Here is a 9,619-nt window from a genome sequence, read left to right as displayed (position 1 = left end):
AAGCTTCAGTGATTTCCACATATCAGCAGGATAGGAAATGCGTCTGATGGTCTTAATCCAATTCTCAGTGGACTGGAGTCCACAGCATCAACCTTCTCCACTACAATTAGCACTAATTGGCAACTTTTTGGCAGTCTCCCGAGGAAAGGCTGAGGCCTGAATGAGGAGGAGAGTGAGCCCTGCATTTGTTCGTGCTAGACGTGATCCCTTCAGATAGGAGCAAGATGGACTGTAAAGCAATACGGGGAGGTTTATACTACTACGTTCTAAGCTGTGCCTCATGACTTAGATGAGCAGGAATTTTTAGGAAGGCCATGGTGATATTTTCCTGAGGCAAACCCAACGGTGAAGAATGGAGACGCAACCACTATATACCAAAACTGAGGAAAATGGATTCAAATTGAAAGACTGTAAACCTCACTCACTGAGTTTCTTGCTTGCATAAGCAGGTAATAGGACTGATCACCTTGCAGACAAACATGTAACCACAGTTTCCTCAGACAATTTCGCATATCAGTATGCTCCCAAGCAGCTTCCATGAAAACATACTGATAAATATGCGCATGATTTAACATGATTAAAATTGTGATTAGGAGGTCTGCTTCTGCAGGATTATAGACATCAATGTCAAAGATTGCTTTTTCTTGGAAAAAAATGTGTCCCTGCCATTTTGTAGTTTTTCAGATTTAAACCTATGGATCATATATGAGAATACAGATAGAATTTTCACTGTGGACTTAGAGGTTGATAGACATCCATTTGTGAATGTTTATATATATATATTCTGACTGAAACAGAAGTAGGCTTGTTTCTATCCTTCTGCTGATTTAAATGCAATTTCTCTGTTCTTTTTGTACTCACAGTCAAATAAACAAACCACAATTTGAATAATAAGCTAAACTTAATAAAACAAAGAGGAAAAGATGAAAACGTGAGCAAACGTGGTGGCAGAAGAATCTAACAGTACTTTTGAAACTAGATGATTTTATTTTGTGGCTTTCGGTCCATTTCTTCACAATCCATAATACCTGTATCATCTGAGGAAGTGGACTGAAAGACATGAAAGCTCATGTTAAAATAAATCATTTGGTATTAAAGGTGCTGTTGGATTATCCCACACACCCTTTTCCCTTCCTTCTCCCCTGTTTTTTTATGCTAAAACAGGCCAACATTGTTGTCTCATTTAAAACAATGGGAACAAACACATGTAGACGTAGATATCCTCACAAGCTCATTCTGATGGTGGAATTATAGAAACTGCAGACACTGCTTTAACTGCCATGACTCAGTGTTGTGGAATTCTGGAAACTGTAGTTTGTTGTGGCATCAGAGCTCTCTGACAGAGAAAACTAGGGAGTTTATCGCATTCAGGTTAGAACGGCCCTTGAGCATTCTTAAAGGGACCATTCTGGGGACAGGAGGTGGTGGGGAACACTGTATATTGCACAGCGAGAACGCTGATGCCAACGCCAAACATTCCCCTTCTGTTCTGGAAGCATTCTAGAGGGCCGATTTTCAAGAATGCTTGAGAAAGCGTTCCTGAAAATCAGCCCTGGGGAACGCTCCCAGAATGGAAGGGGAACATAAGACCTTCCCCACGGATGGGGAATATAAGACCTTCCAGATGCTGTTGGATTGCAACTCTCATCATCCTTCATCATTGGCTAAACTGGATAAGGGAGATGGTAGATGCAATCCAGCAACTCCGGGGGGGGGGGGGGGGCTGTATGTTCCTTTGCCTGACCTACTCAAAACAGGGATTTCTTGGAAACATGCAGAGTGACCTGTTGCTTTCTTGGCTACTTTCATTGGAGTTGTCCCATTGATATAGAACAAATTCATAAATGTATGGGCATAGATTATCTGACACTTGATGACTCACAGAATGTATGAAATGATCTAATTAAAGCTTATTATGCTTGCAGGGATATGAAAGGTTATCTGAGCATTTCAACAAAAAATATTCTGTTTGTCCCACACAGGTGAAAACCTGAGACTGCCGTCTTTGTTATGAACATACATATAAAAAACCAAATTGGAGAGAGCTTATGAATAAATGAATGAATAAATAAGTGAATAAATGATGAAGCACTCAATTTAATTACATGTACTGCAATAGTATTTACTGGATAAGGAAACTATATGTCTGTTACTTCTCTCAGCCTTCTACTACTTCACACTGGGACCCAAAGTAACTGGAAAACGCTTTAGCTGCTAAGAATTTTCCATAACCACTTTCAGATTGCTAAAGAGGTATGTATGAAGTGAATTGTCCCCATTCCATATACTATTCCATATACTATTTAAAATTTGATACATTTTGAGGCACTATTTTATTCATTACACATATTGCTGCATAGTTACTTTGACATGCCTGAGGTTTTTTTTTATTTGTTTTCCAAACAATACCCTGAACCTTACATGTTGTGTTGCAAACTACTTTTTAAAGTGTTAGGATTCATTTAAGGTGAAAGATAAATAGACGTTAATACAAATAATTGTGAACTATTTGTTCCTAATTCTGTCTATCACTTTGGATGTTTGGCAGGTGATCCACAAACCATAATATCCTTTTTAAGACAGCAACATACGTCCATAAAAGGGTGGGTGATGTCAAGGAATCAGATGAGATGCATTTTAAGGGTTTAATTAGGTTAAAAATTCCTCCACCAACTGTTTTTTGAATGAAATAAATGCAAATTTATAGTCTCTGTGCAAAATGTTAGTTTTTAACATCTGTGAATGACTTTCTGATGAGATTCTTATAAAGAAAAAGCAATTCATGAAGGGGTTGGTGGAGTTCCAAATAAAGGGCTATGTCTTTTGGCCAAGCTCCTTTAAATTCTGTTTAGATTAAACTGATGGAAAAGTGGGCAGCAAACAGGAGAATGCAAATTTCCTGGAAAGAATATTATTTTGCCATTCTGTTCAGGCTTCCATGAAGATGCTTTGAGATGATATGATAAAAGCATGCAATGTTTGGAGTAATACTACCAAGCGTCTGCTCTCAGAAAAAAAAGGATACTTGAATTGTCATCCAGCTATATAATTTTGATGTCTCCTGTCTTGCATATCATATGCAGACATCTACAATCATTTGCTTATTCTTAGCAACCTACAAATGTACTTTTCATAACGTAAGCATCTTATAGTAGCCATTTTGATTTGAATGAAAGTTTTGTTGGAAGTAAGGAGAAAGGTCTGTGTATAAAACCACAGAACAGGCTTTCAATTAATGCTTTCAGCTAAGACATGGGATTGACATGTAGAAGCCATGCAAAGTAATCCTACACACTTGTCTGGGGGTTAGCTCCATTCCAGCCAACAGGGATTACTTTTGTTTTGGCCTCTAGGATCACACTTTTTAAAAAGTCTTTTTAAAAAGACTAAAATGACAAATGTTCATCTGACTGTTAGTTTTATTTCTATTGCAAGCATCCCATTCTCTTGCATTATCAGTCACTTTTGTGTCCCACCTTTCTCTTAGGCTGTCTTAGTAGCATCCATGGGCATTTCTCCCATTTCACCTTTCCAATGCTCTGTGAGGTATATTAGGTTGAGAAATTACGACTTTGGCAAAATCACCAAGTGAGGATCATGACCAAACAAAATTTGAACACAGGCTTTTACAGTCCAAATCCTTCAACATGCTGACTTTCTTCTAGCAGTCTACTTGTAGTCCAATCATTCTTCTAGTTTCTATTATGTATACAATTGTTCCTAAAACAAATAAAACAATAGTCATCACACCTATAACACTAAAGAAGAGAGACAAAACAGACATTTTGTGAGGTTTTTAAGAGCAAAAGCTTTACTTGGACTTAATAGATCTATGGTGGACAAATGTCTTCAACATAAACTGTATCAACATGAGTACCACTTTTTTCTGCTTTGGTCAGACTTTACCTGGAGTACTGTGTCTAATGCTGGGCACCACAGTTCAGGAAAGATATTGGTAGGTTGGATTGTGCCCAGAGGAGGGTGATCAAGATGATAAAAGGTCAGCAAACCAAACTCTGTGAGAAGTATCTTAGGGAACTGCATGTGTATGTTTAGCTTGGAGAAAAGAAAATTGAGAAGTGGTATGATAGGCCTCTTTAAACATCTGAAGGAAAATCAAGTTTGTTTTCTGTTGATTCAGACATCAGGACATCAATCAACAGATTCAAATTACAAAAAAAGAGATTCCACATCTCATTAGGAAGAACTTGCTGGTGGTAAATGATGCTTCAGAGGGTGACTGCCGGGGGGGGGGGGGGGAGTTATTCAGACATTGTTTTCTGTTTTTGTTCTTTTAGCGCGACTATCAAAATAATCTCACTCATGCATTGTGGTTTTGTTCACACTATTTTTTTTTATCAGAACCACATCTATGCACATATCTGCATGTTCTGTTGCTCACACATGTCAGCACTCAAAGATGGAATCAATGATGTGGATGTATTCAAAACATGTTCAAGGCATGCGGAATTTTATCCCAGTTTATCCTGGGCCTATTCGCATTGGTTATTTACACAGCTGACAATGTGAATCTTTTAGGACAACCCAGAGTTCAATTAACTCAGTATCTGCTGGATTTTTGGATACCCCCCCCCCCAACTTAATCAGACTTATTCAAAATGCATGTGAGCAGCAAAGATTCAACCCACATTCTACAGGGATTATTTTCACCTTCTGACTAACCCCTTCATTGAAAATGTTTCATCAGAAGTTGTGAGACTCTCTTTCTCAGGAACACTATAGTTCTGCTTTCCTCCACAGCAAGGGATTTGACTAGATGGCTCTTGATGGTTCCTTTCAAATTTATTATTCTATGATTCCATGAAACCTGCCTCCAATGAGTACATAACTGACAAGACTTTGTTCTTGCTTTATCAAGTTTAGCAGGATTATGTTTGGTGCAAGGTAAGTCTACAGTATGACATTTGACAATATTTGTTTTTGCAGCCTTGGCTAAATTAAAACAGTTTTTTGTTTATTTTGTAAATCAGACTTCACACCTTGTAGATTGCATTTTGTTTCTCTAAATTAGTCCGTTGGTATTTGATCCTAGAAAAACCCAACAACATTTCACCTGCAAATGGATCAAAGGATCAATAAGTGTGTGTACATAACATACTCTCACTCTGTGTGTTCTGAAGTGGTTCCTTTGAAATTTAATCTTCCTAATAATGTTCTTTGATATTTCTGTCAAACAAACAACCAGTACTGAAGCTTATTGTTGTCTTACTGTATGTAATAATTGTAATGTATTAAGCACTTTACTGTATAATATGCATATCTTGGACAAAAATATTTTTAAGACAATTTTGAAGGTAGCAGCAGCTAACACATTTTCCTCTTTGTCTTTCCTGGTTCCATGATACACTCCAGCTTACTGATCATTGTGGGCACCAGCAGCTTCTATAACAGAGAATGTTTTTGACTACCTTTGGTGGTTGGCCCACCTGTGATCTTATCTTTATTTGTGTAGTCTGTTCTTTGACTATCTCTAGACTATATTGTTGCTTTCTGCTAGGTGTCTCCAGAGACACATTGGAAAATACAACTAGTGCAGAACCAAATATAATCAAATAAGGTCACAAAAGCATATTTTTATCCAAGAACCATTAACAAGATCTGAAAAGTCTAAGACCGATCAGATGGGATAAACAGGACTAATAATGGAGAGAAAAGGTGGCAGAAGTGATCACAATTTTAGCGTTTTGGTCGTTAGGATTATGAAAAAATTATCTATGAGGAGCTAAAGCTAGGATCATTTTTATACATAAAAGCCTGTATGTATTGATCAAATTGGTTTCTTCTTTTTTCTTGTCAGCATATAATAACACAGATAGGTATATATTTCATACAGTCATTATACAGATCTGTCTACATTCCAAACAAAAGCAATATTGAGACTAGATCCACACACATCCCCATTTAAATAAACAGTGGATACTGATAAATTTATTGCAACACTGATGTGTACCTGACTAAAAAGGCAAGGGCATTTTTGTTATTCTACAGCACATTATTCATGTGCTAAGGGCTAAGGCCCCTATCAGTCTCTCCATACAGTGAAGGTGATGTTGACAGCTTATCAGTCTGTCTGCAAAAATGAAGCCACCAATATTGTGATACTGAATTCTAGAAACTTTGATGCTTTCAAAAGGTGTATGATTTAAAACAGTAATGCCCAAGCTCTTGTCCTCCAAGTATTTTGGACTTCAGCTCCCAACAGCCTTAACCATCTGGGTCAATGGTCTGGGATTCTGGAAGGTGAAATTCAAAACATCTGAAAGGCCAGAGTTTGGGAATCACTGATTCAAAATAAATAGAGTTTTAAAAATATAACTAGAAAATCAGAGGCATGCATTGTAGTAGAAGGGGCCTAAATACTCTAAAGACACCAAATGCCATCTAATCTTGGAAGCTAAGCAGGGTCACCCATGGTTAGTATTTGGATGGGAGACTGCCAACAAATATCAGCGGCTGTAGATTATAGTTCAGAAGAAGGAACTGGCAAAACCATCTCTGAGTATTCCTTGCCTAAGAAAATCCTATGAAATTCATGAGGTCACCATAAGTCAACAGGCAACTTGAAGGCACACAGATAGAGAGACATTGTAGTGGGTGCAGAAGGAAACTGCAGGAGAAAGATGGGAAGCTAGTCTGTTCAAGTCCCTTATTTATGGTAGTGGACAATTTGTGATTACAACTCCCATGATCCCTCACTACTAATATGATGTAGTAATTTGAGCATTAGACTATGGAGAACAGGGTTAGAATCCCTGCTCAGCCATAGAAACCTGCATTCTTTGAGCCTCAGAGGAGTGTAAAAGCAAAATGCCCACCAAATAAATCTCGCCAAGAAAACCCATGAAATGACTTGGGAGGCACACAACAACAGCTTTTCAAGGGCTTAGAATAATTATTCTGAAAGAACAGTAGTTGCAGGGGGGCCAAGGTCCTTTGAGACAGAGAAAAAGACATATGCATATATATAATGCTTTCCTAGATTATATATCTGTTCTTTTTCCAGAACACCTCACGCTACTAGATAACTATTAAATGGTCACATTCCAGGCTGGCAGGATTCTAGGGCTACAGAAATATAAGTAGTAGTAGTAGAGCTTGAAATTTGGGACAACAATTCCCAGAATCCCCCAGTCAGCACTGTTAGCTGTGAAATTCTGGAAGTATTACTCCAAGAACCTTTCCAAGTTCTGCTTAATTAAAATCATGCTACTTATCTAGGTAGTCCAATAGTGTTTACCTAGACTCACAGGCAGAGTATTCTAGATCATCTGCTACCATATCCAAGGAAAGATTCAGGACAGTAGGTTAAGAGGGGGGGGGGAGGAGGAGGAGGACACCATTTCTTGTTTCCCATCTCCTGAAGTTCTCACTGTCCATGAGTTCTGGAGACTCCATTCCAGATCCATTGTAGTCTGTCTGTAGGCCTAAACAGGAACATTTCTCTTAGTGGGAACCCTGTGGTCATCCACTTGTTGAAATGCAACTCACATTAGCCACCATAAATAGTGGTAGAGAATCATCAGAGCTGGAATTCAACTGGAAGAACATGGCTTCCCCACCCTGCCTTAGTTTGTTGTAGATCCTGACTGATTTTTATATGAATGGAATGGAAGAAAGAACTGGATTTATAATGGGCTGAACTCTAGGCTTTTCGCCAGTATTCAATTTTTTTAAAACAAAGTCTTTTCTTTTTCTAATCCTCTTAATAGATGCCAAAAATATACAGATTCTCACAGATGTTTGTCATTGTATGACTCCTTCCTTTGCTTTGCCATACCGTTCAATGTTTTGTAGAGAGCTATACACTAAAGAGTTTATATTATATGTGCATCCCCCTCCCTTTGGAGTTGGAATGGCAGCTGGGAGGGAGACACACAAAAGTTGCCTCTTTATTAAACTGGGAGGTTGGGAAAGCTTTGTTTCATAGCAAGGTACAGGTGCCAAAATGAATACTCCCAGCATTCCATTAAGGGATTTATAAAATAAGAGATGTAATGTGAATCTTCATTCAAAGAATTATTTCCTGTGTATGTTGTGGTACACCTGATTCTCTGAGTCATAGCTAGACTTGACACATGGAATTATACATAGCTCTTTCACACTATATAGAAAAGACTACATCTTTGCACTCTGCATTTAAGCTGGAATAATTTCAATTTCATAGTCAGTGTTCAGAAATTTCTTTTCACCAGTTCTCAGAATACCCTAACCAGCATCATCAATGTTGGCCTTGTCAACTATGGATTCTTCAAGTTGTACTTTGTGGTTGTGTGCCTTCAAGTCATTTCTGACTTATGGTGACCTTAAGGGGAACCTATCATGAGGTTTTCTGGAGCTGAGACCATATGATTTACCCAAGGTCAGCCAGTGAGTTTCTACTGCTGAGCAGATAATCAAACCTGATCTTCAGAGTTGTAATCCAATGCTCAGATCACTCCATCATGCTGGCTCACATAATTTTCACCAGCTCTTACTGAATGGGATATCAGACCATCTTTGTCCATTTGTTAGCAGTTATGATTCTAAGAACATTAAAGGTGAGAGACTGTGGAGAAAGGGCAGATTCAATGGCAACATTGAATCAGAGTGAGCCTGGCAATAGCCAATAAAAGCTTAGCCAAGAAAATGTGGGGCTACTCCCAGGAGCAAGTATAAACAGGCTGAGTGAAGAGATAGGGAATTCGATAGGGACCAGATAGAGATAAAGCTCTGAGTAAGAGGTTTATTAGACACTGAGGGGTTTTAACAGCCAAGGTGGCTGAGATATACTGCTGAAAGGGGCAGTGGGAAGGGGTTTGAGTACCCAGGTTGGCCTAAAAAGAGGTCAAGTGTGGAAACTGAATTGGTGTGGTTGGAATAGGCATAAAGTAGCAACAAAGTTTTAGAGTACTGAGTCTAGTCAAAAGTCATATGTGAAGCTATAACTGTTTATGCACAAGCACTGTATGAAATCTGAATCCACCAGAAGAGGGCTACTGTAACCAACTATCTTGTAAATACAGGTTTGTTTGGGTTTTTTGTTCAATGTGTGGTCACTTGAGGCATTTTAAGAAACTATAAGCCAAATGCTACCAGGGGTTAATAATAATTTTATTGTCATCCTATAGAGTGGCCCAGAGATAAAGGAAAAGTGTGGGAGTCACTCAAGCAAAGAATCCAAGTTTGAGGGTCTCATGCAATTGGTGGCAGCAGTGGGATAAAAAGACCCATTGTGTTGCCATCCAAGAAAAATAGTTGGGTGAGTGAGTCTCACCTTCACATAAGTGGTGGCAGTGGTGGGATACAGTAAAAAGGAGTGAACGGTTTTGAGAGAGTTTGACAGTGTCATGTTGTCACCTTCACAGAAACCCTCCAGATATTGTTGGATGAAACTGGATGCTTGCTGGATGAGTCTGGTGTTCTTAATCTTATGTCATCTTATCAAATTTATATTGGAGACTTAGGCGGTTTACAGACCGCCCTTTTGGGATGGCCTGTACCCGCCCCTTTCCTCGACAGATCAGGGCCTCAGCTGCCACAGCGGCAGCCCTGAGGCCCTGATCTGCCACTTTTCCAGGCCGCAGGAAGCAGCAAAAGGCCACATCCCTGCAGCCTGGAA

Source organism: Sceloporus occidentalis, unplaced genomic scaffold (genome assembly GCF_023333645.1).
Source record: "Sceloporus occidentalis isolate IW3139 unplaced genomic scaffold, rSceOcc1.0.p SCAF_5, whole genome shotgun sequence".
NCBI classification, from domain to species: domain Eukaryota; kingdom Metazoa; phylum Chordata; class Lepidosauria; order Squamata; family Phrynosomatidae; genus Sceloporus; species Sceloporus occidentalis.
This window is presented reverse-complemented; position numbering follows the sequence as displayed.